We start from the raw sequence: 13,130 nt of genomic DNA on the forward strand, positions 1-13,130 counted from the left end.
GCAAATGCACATCCTGTAGCAACCATTGGCGTGAACGATGTCGCTGTGTATAACCGATTTCTGCGCTTGCAGAAAGACGACTGTTGTTTATGCATGACGGGGCGGCACCCCATGAGCCATGTGTTTCTGAAAGAGTCGTGAGGCACTGCGAAGAAGAGCGTAATGACATGTCAGACTATGTGGCAACCACATGGAGCACTATTATAGTGCCTGCTTCTACGGAACAGACAAATGAGACTGAGAGGACAGATTGGCCCCTATCTCAACGGGTGTTTATTTCCGGACATACCGTTACATCAACTTTTTCTCTAATTCTGATCCATATTATCTCCTGTAGGACTATATGACACTTCGTTTTAAACATCCTTTATGGTTAAACCGCTTACAATGAGACCAATTCTTGCAAAATGTCTCGAATGTGTGAGATTACCGAGGTTGGTAGACTCTTGTTATTTCTTTGTAAGATTTGTTCAAAATGGCTCTGAGCACTATGGGACTTAACATCTGTGGTCATCAGTCCCCTAGAACTTAGAACTACTTAAATCTAACTAACCTAAGGACAGCACACACATCCATGCCCGAGGCAGGATTCGAACCTGCGACCGTAGCAGTCGCGCGGTTCCGGACTGAGCGCCTAGAACCGCTAGACCACCGCGGCCGGCTGTAAGATTTGTATTACTGGTCTGTTCGCGCCAAAGTCGGCACAAAAACTAGTTTAGCTAACAGAAAAGTCAGTTTTCTCTATTATTTGATCGCTTCAGTATACCACGTCATGTACGACGATGAGATTTCTGCCTTCACCGTGTCACGCTAATTGATAATTACGCATTGTCCCAAATGGTGTGCGTCGTTAGAAATGCGGATCCAAATTCGATCCATGGCTCGTACGGGGAGTAGGAAGAACTTCAAACCATACAAATACCACCCACAAAACAAACTACACCCAGATGCGACGCACATGGCTGAAAGGCATCATACGTTTGTTTCATCTGTTGTTTTATCATGATAGTAAAGCAATGCGTAGAATAAAGTTGCAGCAACACTGGCATAGATAACAGCCGAAAAGGACTCTCAAAATGCACAGAATTATCATCTACCATTTAAATAGCCAATATAAGAAGAAGACATTAAACACTATTTCAACGCGTTATTTTCCCTGTGTAAATACCAGCAAGTGCAATTAAGACACCGTGAGGAACACAGCTTATTTTAGGAATATTGATTACACTCCCCCTCCTCCTCCTCCTCCTCCTCCATCCCAACTGTGATAGTGGGGGTACAGAAATCAATAGCTAGTGGAAGCGTCGTGCGACGCAGCGAAATGCAATGTGTTCATGGAATAGCTCTAGCAGCGACCACAGCCCTGAGCTGGGCGCTATGTTATTCAGTCCTGTGTCTGAGGAAGCAAGTTTTCTGGTGTAGAAGTCATGTGAACTTAATTGTGTAAGACCCAGCCTCATAAAGCAACGGATATCTTCCATTGTAAGTAGGTTTTGGCGTAGTAATATAAGTTCCTCTATCAGGCCTTTGTAGAATACATTTTTCTCTGCTGTAGACCGCGCGATCTACGCTACAACCTTAGCGTCGTTAGGCTCGTCGGCATTCTTCGGTACAATAGTCTGTGCTTCCCGATAGCGTGGCAAGCACGTGATAGGAACGCAGCACGAATTTCACTGTACTTTCTCTTAGTTCAGTGGTGGAACACTGGAGGACTACTTTATAGTAGCACGACTGGATCGAAAATATTGGTGAAGATTTTACCGCAAATGACATACTCTGGCCTTTAAAGCATTTCATTTTGCTAGATAACAGTTGACAGTGCTAGCAGCTACGTACATTTTATTTGTGTCAGTTGTTCAGTCACAGCTTATTATCCAGTTTCTGGTATTATTTTGTAGATGTCATTCAAGAACTGTTTAAACAGTGTTAACACGTTGTCTCTTAGCTTTCCTGAGAGTTAAAATTTTTTTTAAATCAAAATACCGTACCTTTCGGCACTACACACTTTGGGTCACGTTCCTTTTTGCATTGCCATAGGCTTCTAATGAATCGTTTTGTAACGGTTTTTCATTATGACGCTTATCAGTTACGCTGTACGCAAGTAACTGTTAAGTTGGCGTAACAATCACAAATTGAGTTCACATTTACGAGTGCCGTATCCTTCGACAAAAAGAGGACTCGTTAATTTAATTAAACTTACCGATACCAATAATGTGAGATATAAGCTCCACCGACAAAATTTCAGAGATTATTTAACAATATTGGTAGAGCGTTAATGAAAAGTATCGGAGTATAACCATCCAGAATATTTTTCGTCCTCAAAATGCAGTAGAATGTGAAATCATGCTTGATATCATCTTAAGTGATCTGGCGTCATTAGTTTCGTCGTCATCAAAATTATGCTTAGAAAAAGAATCAAAATTAAAACGGACTGGTATTTCGTTACACAGTTTCGTGAAAGTCGGAGAGGTAACAAAACGTGTTTTGAACAAAGTTGAGAATTAGAATTGAATAATTAGAAGATGATAACGCATCTGAAATTCATGCTACGCTTGACTGATGTAATATTCTGCAAGACGAAATAGGCCTAAATTTGTGTTAGGACTGTGGTAATCGTTTTCTCATAATACACAAAACTGACAGTTACACATGCAGCTGTACCATGTTGTTGTTGTTGTGGTCTTCAGCCCTGAGACTGGTTTGATGCAGCTCTTCACGCTAATCTATCCTGTGCAAGCTTCTTCATCTCCCAGTACCTACTGCAGCCTACATCCTTCTGAATCTGCTTAGTGTATTCATCTCTTGGTCTCCCTCTATGATTTTTACCCTCCATGCTGCCCTCCAATACTAAATTGGTGATTCCTTGATGCCTCAGGACATGTCCTACCAACCGATCCCTTCTTCTAGTCAAGTTGTGCCACAAACTTCTCTTCTCCCCAGTCCTATTCAATACCTCCTCATTCGTTACGTGACCTACCCACCTAATCTTCAACATTCTTCTGTAGCACCACATTTCGCAAGCTTCTATTCTCTTCTTGTCCAAACTATTTATTGTCCATGTTTCACTTCCATACATGGCTACACTCCATACAAATACTTTCAAAACCGACTCCCTGACACTTAAATCTATACTCGATATTAACAAATTTCTCTTCTTCAGAAACGCTTTCCTTGCCATTGCCAGTCTACATTTTATGTCCTCTCTACTTCGACCATCATCAGTTATTTTGCTCCCCAAATAGCAAAACTCCTTTACTACCTTAAGTGTCTCATTTCCTAATCTAATTCCCTCAGCATCACCCGAGTTAATTCGACTACATTCCATTATCCTCATTTTTCTTTTGTTCATGTTCATCTTATACCCTCCTTTCAAGACACTGTCCATTCTGTTCAACTGCTCTTCCAAGTCCTTTGCTGTCTCTGACAGTTTACAATGTCATCGGCGAACCTCAAAGTTTTTATTTCTTCTCCCTGGATTTTAATATCTACTCCGAATTTTTCTTTTGTTTCCTTTACTGCTTGCTCAATATGCAGATTGAATAACATCGGGGACAGGCTACAACTCTGTCTCACTCCCTTCCCAACCACTGCTTCCCTTTCATGCCCCTCGACTCTTATAACTGCCACCTGGTTTCAGTACAAATTGTAAATAGCCTTTCGCTCCCTGTATTTTACCACTGCCACCTTTAGAATTTGAAAGAGAGTATTCCAGTCAACATTGTCAAAAGCTTTCTGTAAGTCTACAAATGCTAGAACCGTATGTTTGCCTTTCCTTACTCTATCTTCTAAGGTAAGTCGTAAGGTCAGTATTGCCTCACGTGTTCCAACATTTCTACGGAATCCAAACTGATCTTCCCTGAGGTCGGCTTCTACCAGTTTTTCCATTCGTCTGTAAAGAATTCGCGTTAGTATTTTGCAGCCGTGAATTTTAAACTGATAGTTCGGTAATTTTCACATCTGTCAATACCTGCTTTCTTTGGGATTGGAATTATTATATTCTTCTTGAAGTCTGAGGGTATTTCGCCTGTCTCGTACATCTTGCTCACTAGATGGTAGAGTTTTGTCAGGACTGGCTCTCCCAAGGCCGTCAGTAGTTCTAATGGAATGTTGTCTACTCCCGGGGCCTTGTTTCGACTCAGGTCTTTCAGTGCTCTGTCAAACTCTTCACGCAGTATCGTATCTCCCATTTCATCTTCATCTACATCCTCTTCCATTTCCATAATATTGTCCTCAAGTACATCGCCCTTGTATAGACCCTCTATATACTCCTTCCATCTTTCTGCTTTCCCCTCTTTGCTTAGAACTGGATTTCCATCTGAGCTCTTGATATTCATACAAGTGGCTCTCTTTTCTCCAAAGGTCTCTTTAATTTTCCTGTAGGCTGTATCTATCTTACCCCTAGTGAGATAAGCCTCTACATCCTTACATTTGTCCTCTAGCCATGCCTGCTTAGCCATTTTACACTTCCTGTCGATCTCATTTTTGAGACTTTGTATTCCTTTTTGCCTGCTTCATTTATTGCATTTTTATATTTTCTCCTTTCATCAATTAAATTCAATATTTCTTCTGTTACCCAAGGATTTCTAATAGCCCTCGTCTTTTTACCTACTTGATCCTCTGCTGCCTTCGCTACTTCATCCCTCAGAGCTACCCATTCGTCTTCTACTATATTTCTTACCCCCATTCCTGTCAATTGTTCCCTTATGCTCTCCCTGAAACTCTGTACAACCTCTGGTTTAGTCAGTTTATCCAGGTCCCATCTCCTTAAATTCCCACCTTTTTGCAATTTCTTCAGTTTTAATCTACAGTTCATAACCAATAGATTGTGGTCGGAGTCCACATCTGCCCCTGGAAATGTTCTACAATTTAAAACCTGGTTCCTAAATCTCTGTCTTACCATTATATAATCTATCTGATACCTTTTAGTATCTCCAGGATTCTTCCATGTATACAACCTTCTTTTATGATTCTTGAACCAAGTGTTAGCTATGATTAAGTTATGCTCTGTGCAAAATTCTAACAGACGGCTTCCTCTTTCATTTCTTAGCCCCAATCCATATTCACCTACTATGTTTCCTTCTCTCCCTTTTCCTACTGTCGAATTCCAGTCACCCATGACTATTAAATTTTCATCTCCCTTCACTACCTGAATAATTTCTTTTATCTCATCATACATTTGTTCAATTTCTTCGTCATCTGCAGAGCTAGTTGGCATAAAATCTTGTACTGCTGTAGTAGGCATGGGCTTCATGTCTATCTTGGCCACTATAATACGTTCACTATGCTGTTTGTAGTAGCTTATCCGCACTCCTATTTTCCTATTCATTATTAAAGCTACTCCTGCATTACCCCTATTTGATTTTGTATTGATAACCCTATATTCACCTGACCAAAAGTCTTGTTCCTCCTGCCACCGAACTTCACTAATTCCCACTATATCTAACTTTAACCTATCCATTTCCCTTTTTAAGGTTTCTAACCTACCTGCCCGATTAAGGGATCTGACGTTCCATGCTCCGATCCGCAGAACGCCAGTTTTCTTTCTCCTGATAATGACGTCCTCTTGAGTAGTCCCCGCCCGCAGATCCGAATGGGGTACTATTTTACCTCCGAAATATTTTACCCAAGAGGACGCCATCGTCATTTAACCATACAGTAAAACTGCATGCCCTCAGGAAAAATTACAGCTGTAGTTTCCCTTGCTTTCAGCCGTTCGCGGTACCAGCACAGCAAGGCCGTTTTGGTTAATGTTACAAGGCCAGATCAGTCAATCATCCAGACTGTTGCCCCTGCAACTACTGAAGAGGCTGCTGCCCCTCTTCAGGAACCACACGTTTGTCTGGCCTCTCAGCAGATACCCCTCCGTTGTGGTTGCACCTACGGTACAGCTATCTATATCGTTGAGGCACGCAAGCCTCCCCACCAACGGCAAGGTCCATGGTTCATGGGGGAGGAGCTGTACCATAGCCTCTTTAATTTCCTGCATTCCGTCACAGTCTGCGCCTATTAGGACTTCAGCCTTTTGCCTCCCTCCCGATAGACTTTGTGAGTTACTGGTATTCTGTTACCATCTGTACATACTGTAATGACTGTACGATTCTCTTTGTTTACTTCCTACCCACTACACCAAAGTTGAATCTATTTCTATTATTTTAGTGATGTTTTCATTATTTACTATCTCCGTTATTGAGGTTTATGCAACACCTTATGCATTTCCATTGTGCAGAGCCTTTCTTTCACTTTGTCGGTTAGCGACCACGCTATTGCACCAAGCGACACAATTCTGTTCACAAAATGCTTGCACAGTCACTTCTTTTTTTTTAACTTTTAGATACCATAATTCCATGATACTTGATGCAGCCACTTAATTATGGCTTTTGCGTTTCAAATTTTATTTCGTAATGTGATGCTTGTATGAAGTAGGCCTATATGTTCACTTGAAGTATGACTTATAAACTAATATACAAGTCATACTTCGTATGAACATATAGACCTACTGCGTTTTTTTTCCCCTCCACCATACTTTACTCATCATAGCCTATCACTTATTTTCTACACATATTACTTACATCTTCTTCATCTTCAGCTCCAATTGGTTGGTTGTGCACAGAACAGTAGACTGTATATACTCCAGTAGCTTACTCTTATGATCCATAGTTTGACGTTTCCTCCTCCAAGTTTAAAGACTTCATCAATACATGTTTTGAACAACACAAGAGAGATGCAAAATCCTTGACGTACAATCTCTTGTTAAGAGTAAACTCTTCTGTCATACAGTTATCTATTTTGACTCTACTTCTATTGCCCTTTCTATAATGTTTCACTGCATTATTTTAAACTGAAGATACTTTTTTGTCACACTGAGTACCATCAGTCTTTTATTGGAGCACTGTCATAAACCATCTTCAGATCAATAAATGTAATGTGCATTCCCCATCTGCTGTTATTTTTTCTGCTAGTTGTTTTAGGCAGAATTTGTTAGAATGTTCTTCCTCCTCTAAACCCACTTTTCTCTTTCAGATCTTCCTGCTATTCTATCTGTTTTACAATTTGTCCATTGCAAAGCCAGAACATCTTTACTGTTGAAAAAGCATTAGCCATCTAAATGAAATACAAAAATTCTTGCAGATGTATGCATTCAGAGAATTTTAAAGCTTCAAGAGAAGGCCATCAGATGCAAAAGAAAACAAACACCATGGGAATCCTGAAAGAACAAATTCAAAGAATTTAAAACGTTAACTGCACCAAGTTTCTATATATACGAGACAATATTTCCTTTAATGGTAAATTGTACAGCACCTCTAAACAGAGGTTTTCGTGACCACGACGAAAGAACTAGAGAAAATTATCATATATCAAGCAAAATGTTGAAAATGACAGATAGGAACACCACAAATACAAGAATTTTATTTCATAATAGACTGTCATTTAGCGTAAATGAACTGAGCACCTACAAAAGAAAACTGATGGATTATCTCATCTCTGGATGTTGGTATAAGGCGAAACGGTACTTGCAGGCAAATCCATAGAACAAATGTAAAGTTGAAAGTGAAGTAAAACACTTCCTTTTCCTTTGGAAACAAATTTACTGAAAGATGGAAAGGAAAACAAACTGCAGTGCTTAAAATACAGAAGAGAACTTACAGACTAAGTGTATTTTCGGCAGATATGATTCCATGAGTTTTCATTATGTATAAATGTTTAAATTTTCTGCAGTATTGATAAACATACATGATCTAAAAAGCTAGTTTTTAGTTTATATGAATGTAAAACTTGTTTTAGTATTGTCAGCAATATGTCATAAATGAACAACTTGGCTTTGTTTACTTTCCTTGCGTATCTGGTACTGTTGAGTAAATTAATGCTGGGTGTTAGCATATATCATTACAGTGTATTACTACTAATGATCCTTTAACATAATGCAGTACAAAAAAATTGTTGTTGTATACAATGACAGATTTCGAAGAAATATTACACTGAAATAAACTGGCAACATGACATACCTAATATCATTGTGAAATATGATCCATTGACAAAAAAATAAACTGTAACTATAATTATTATTTTGTAGAAACTGAAGAATTGTGTAACTATCACATTAATATAAAAGGCTTTATATACAAACAGTCTAGGATTACATGTAAGTTACTGAAATTGAAAATTTATTAACCAAGTGATCAGTTTCATTTGTGGCACAATCATGTGACGATGGCTGGGAAGAGCGGTAATGAGCAACTCACTATGTAGCGAAAATAAACACGTTAAGCAGTGTGTATTTTATGATAAACCCATTGAGTAGTGTTTCTTGTCTCCAGCCATCATCATGGAGATTGAATGGTACCATGATCAAAACCAGTCACCAGATTTCTAAGTTGTTCCTTCTGTTGGTCACTAAGCACTGTAGCTTCCCTCACTTCACAATCTACCTCACATTCAAAACCCTAATCCTCAGTCTCATCAAAATTTATATTGTCATCAAACACCTGGTGAGTATGTGTGCATTGAACCAGAGACCTAGACCTAGACCAACTGGAGCCCTCAGTGGTTCACAACCCCACACACAGGCCAAAGCAGTCCACCCACTCCACCACCACCACACACCACACACCGAACCTAGGGTTATTGTGTGGTTCGGCCCCCAGCGGAAACCCCGCCCCCCCCCCCCCCCCACCTCCCCTTGGAACATCTCATGCCAGATGAGTGTAAACCCAAATGATTGCGTGGCAGAGTAATTATGGTGTAAGCATACGTGGAGACTGTTTGCACAGCAATCACTGACATAGTGCAACTGAGGCGAAATAGGGGGAACCAACCCGCATTCGATGAGGCAGATGCAAAACCGCCTTAAAAATCATCCACAGGCTGGCCGGCACACTGGACCTCGACACTAATCCACCGGACAGATTCATGCCAGCGATCGGCATGTCTTCCCGCTCGGGAAGCAGAGCGTTAGATCGCATGGCTAGCTGGATGGGCTAAACACTTGGTACTCACCTTGGTTCACAATGTTTTTCAGATAGTTACAACTTTTCCTACAGTTTAGAAAAACAGAAATTAGTTTTCACATTAGTATTATTTTTAGGTTCTTTAGCATTCCATCCAAAACAAGCCTCAACTTTCACTATCCAATCCATGTCGAGAATTATATTTTTTTCCAGACCAGGCATCACTAAGCATTCATATTCAAAGGTTCTGTCTTCTGTACTAAAAGTTAAAAGTACCTGTACCAATTTGTATTGCTTACCGGTTGCTCCTCTTATCTTTACACCTACAATGGTCATTTCCACGAAATTCTTACTCTACTTGATCTTGTCCCTAAATTGTTGAGATATATCACAAATTGGGCTACCTGTAGCAGTCAAACAGTCACCTTCCCACTGATCTATCTTAGTTTTAATGTAAGGACACCCAAAATCTGAATCATCTCTGTTGCCATAAACTTCATGCTAAAGATCACTTTCAGTTTCATCAAATGCTACATCGATACTGTCTTCGCAGGGTTTTATCAACTTTACTGGTAATATAGCATTACTGTGGTTACTCGGGTTGTCAGGTAAAGATTGAACACAATGAATAGATTCCATGGCACAACTAACATCACTTGTTACAGAAGGAACACAAAACGCATTACAGTGAAAATTATACTTCCTGCTTAGATCTTCTATGACTTTATTCCACCAATTTGGATACAAATTCTGACTAACCATAGTTAACTTATTCCAGAAAGCGCATTTATATATGTTAACATTAATCTGGTCGCAAACGACCTCCAAAAAGTTTTCTCCTTTATTCTCTAGGTTCACAGACAACTCACCTTTAGTTTTTTGATCATTACTCTGCATGACATTAATGAAAAACTGTTTTGACTACTCTGGTATTCCATGACTCTCACTTACAACATTACATACAATGCTTACCTTACCTCTATTGTCAATTTTATTCACAAATAACTCTGAAACTCCATTATTCTTAAACTCTACAAATACCTCATACTAATCATCATCATATTCCTCCAAAATTACTTAATCAACAACATCACTAATGATACAAGTCTCATCTCCATCAAAGTCACTTACTTCACTTACATTCATTTGCAATAAGCCACCAGTCTGAGACTTACCAACCTCAGATAGTTCACATCAAAAATATCACATAGTCCAAATCCAATACAGTCATCACATGATTTACAAACATCAATAACACTGTTTTCCAACCAAGAGAAGAAATTATTAGTATATAGTATATCAAAATTCTTACTACTCTCACAGTCTGGTTTGTGATTAGCTTCTACATCACCATAATTGAACATAGCATCCCAAAACCTTTGATGAGAACATAACAGAGAAATCTGATATTCCTTCTGTCCAGTTTCAGATATGTTTAGCATATCATTAGCACTGTTATTATTGTCTAATTGCAAGTGTAACTTCGGGGTTGTAATCTTCCCCTCCCACACATCACCATTAAAGTCACAATCCCAGCACAAATCTTGAAAGCTTCAAGAGTAGTCAGATTACAAAAGAAGAAGTTTTTACTTATCTTCATTATCTCATTGTTGTTGTCAATGGCTCAAAGTCTTGTCAAGGAGTACTTTCTTACAGGTGAAAATTTTGATTTCCTAGATTCGTGATGTCAAAATAACTGTTGAAGAGTTGCCTGTTGCTATGAATATCTTTTTATTTGATCCCATTCTTCTAAATCACACCGACTTAACAATGTCCTATATCCATAAAAACCAATGATTACATTGTTGACAAGTTTAGCAAAATACGTGCATTTCGATCAGAGGCATGACCACCACTCCTTACATTCTCCAGTACTTACATTAGTCCAAAGAGTTTACAAAATGAAAGATGAATCATTGCTAAAATATATCATTATATCATAAATTAATCCAGAAATGAATTTAATAATTAGCATTAGATTGTGCAATTAATAATATGAATTTTAAGTATGCCAGAAATTTCATAATTTCAATTATTCTTAAAAGAAGAGTAATTTTAACTGTCAGTGCATATCAATTGTAACACATTAATTTCTTTTTTACACATTTTAGCCTGAAATATAGTACATCTTATAAAAACTCATATGAATTCTTTTAGTGAAACAGCTGAGATAATTTTAACATATGCAACAATCGATAGAATACATGGTATCGGTTGTGTCTATAAAAAAAAGTTAATGTTACAGGGGGATGATTCATTACAGGTTCTTATGCTTGTTGTGTTTCCTCACCCCAGAACTGTGGACCTTCATTGAGGTGAACAGCTATTTCCCAACTAGTTACTTCTATGATTGTTTCCTCTATTAAGATGCCCATGGTTATCCCCATTATTCCTATCCTCATGATGCTCAAAAATTCTCTCTCTATTGACAGTTTGATCATGACAGACATCACCATTACTTCTGTTTCTGTAATTACTCTGATTTTGATTTCTGTCATTCCAAATACTATGGTACATACTTCTTTCTGTGGCCCCATCTAGTCTGTCAACATATTGTAAAAATTGTTCGAGACAATTGTCAGGTTCATGTACTAAATCTCACTGCAACCTTTCTGGTAATCTCCTTTTAAGTGCATCAGTCAAGGTCATTTCATCAATTAGTTTGTCAAGATGTGTAAGTTGGTTCTAACAAAACTCTTTCAAAGTACCATCCCGGTTCCTATAATTAGGATCATTCAAAAATGCACTTTTGATTCTCCGCTGTTCAACTTCCAGCTAAAATTTATTTAAAAAACTTTTCTTGAAACTTTGATATGTTCCTCACTGACTTAAAGTTAAATTTACCCATGATAGAGCTTTGTCTTCAAGACATCTTTTAACAAATTTAATTTTTTGATTGTCATTCATGTCTGATGCAAAACTGCCTCTACGGTGGTGCAGAAAATTCACAGAATGTAAATTGTCTGTTGGAAAACTTTTGATAGGAGTGTTGGACCATGCAATACCATTGTTTGCACACAGATTTTTGTGAATGCAAGTTTCCTAAACTGCTGAAATTTTTTGATCTAAAACAGTTACATTAGTTTGCATATTGTATTCAACATTTAAAATTTTTTGGTTTAATCTGGCGATATTTTGTTCCATTTTTTCTGCTATGTCCTTCTGTTCAACTCTGATGTCATCAACATTCTTTGATTGTCCTGCTAACTCAACTACTATCTCATTTTCCAAATCAATAAATTTATTTTCTAAAACATCAACTTTTTCATTCACACTTTTTAACCCCTCTGACTACCCATTTTTTAACTCTGAAACTTGATTACTGAGTCAACCTATCTGATCTTGAACTTTGTCTATTTTACTATTTGTTTCAGTTCTTATTTCAGTTAACTGGTCAATTACTGCACTAAATTTGCTATTGTTATCTGTCTTCATTTGCTCTAGTTTTGCCAAAATTAACTACAAAATCTCAGTCTTTACTGTTTCTTTACTGACTATGATTTCACGTGGCTCAGACATGTCCTGGCTGTATCTTACAGCTTTCACTTCTAGCTCACTCCTACCCTCATCCCTATTCATTTTGTTAACAAGCACATAAGTCCTTAAACAAATTAACTTCACAAATAGTTTGTACGTATCTTTCCTTTCTGATGACCCTGGTTGTAGTTTTAAAGTCTTCTTTCATTTGATCCGGTCTGTCATTGTTGGTAGTACATCGTCACTGTTGATATGATTTGCTTTGTTGGGCAGCCCTTGGTCTTCTTTCTTTGTGTCATTGGAAATTCATAAATTGTAAATGCAATAAGGCACTTTCCTTTCTGCAACAGAAAAAACTTCATTATTACGCAATTGATCCTGGGCAAAGCCACCACTTGTAACCCACCCCTCCCTCTTTGTTGTTGCTACTGTCATTGATGGTAAAGTCAGTTCAGAAATTTTGAGAGGAGTAATATTTACAATAAACTTTTTACTTATATTTTGTCTCATAGTTGGCTCCAGTTATTCATGTCTAGGGGTCTGAATCTAGCAGCTGAAATTTTTACTGTTTAGGTTCTCAAGTTCCAATTGAAGTAAATAAATTTGAAGAATGCCTGTGAAGATTTTTTTTAATGTTTATTTGCGTCACATTGTACTGTATCACACTGTCTTTTGAATTTTTGTATTAGCAAATCCATAATTACATTG

At 38.1% G+C, this 13,130-nt stretch overlaps 1 protein-coding gene across 1 annotated transcript in view; it reads left to right on the forward strand.

The window, feature by feature from the left end:
• Positions 1 to 1,313: 1,313 nt before the first annotated feature.
• Positions 1,314 to 13,130, forward strand: part of LOC126203778 (armadillo repeat-containing protein 2) — a 180,502-nt gene continuing 168,685 nt past the window's right edge. Inside the window, exon 1 of the mRNA XM_049938146.1 lies at positions 1,314 to 1,482. The gene's annotated coding sequence lies outside the window, so the exon portion shown is untranslated. The remainder of the gene's footprint in view (positions 1,483 to 13,130) is intronic.

This window comes from Schistocerca nitens, chromosome 9, assembly GCF_023898315.1.
Source record: "Schistocerca nitens isolate TAMUIC-IGC-003100 chromosome 9, iqSchNite1.1, whole genome shotgun sequence".
NCBI classification, from domain to species: Eukaryota; Metazoa; Arthropoda; class Insecta; order Orthoptera; family Acrididae; genus Schistocerca; species Schistocerca nitens.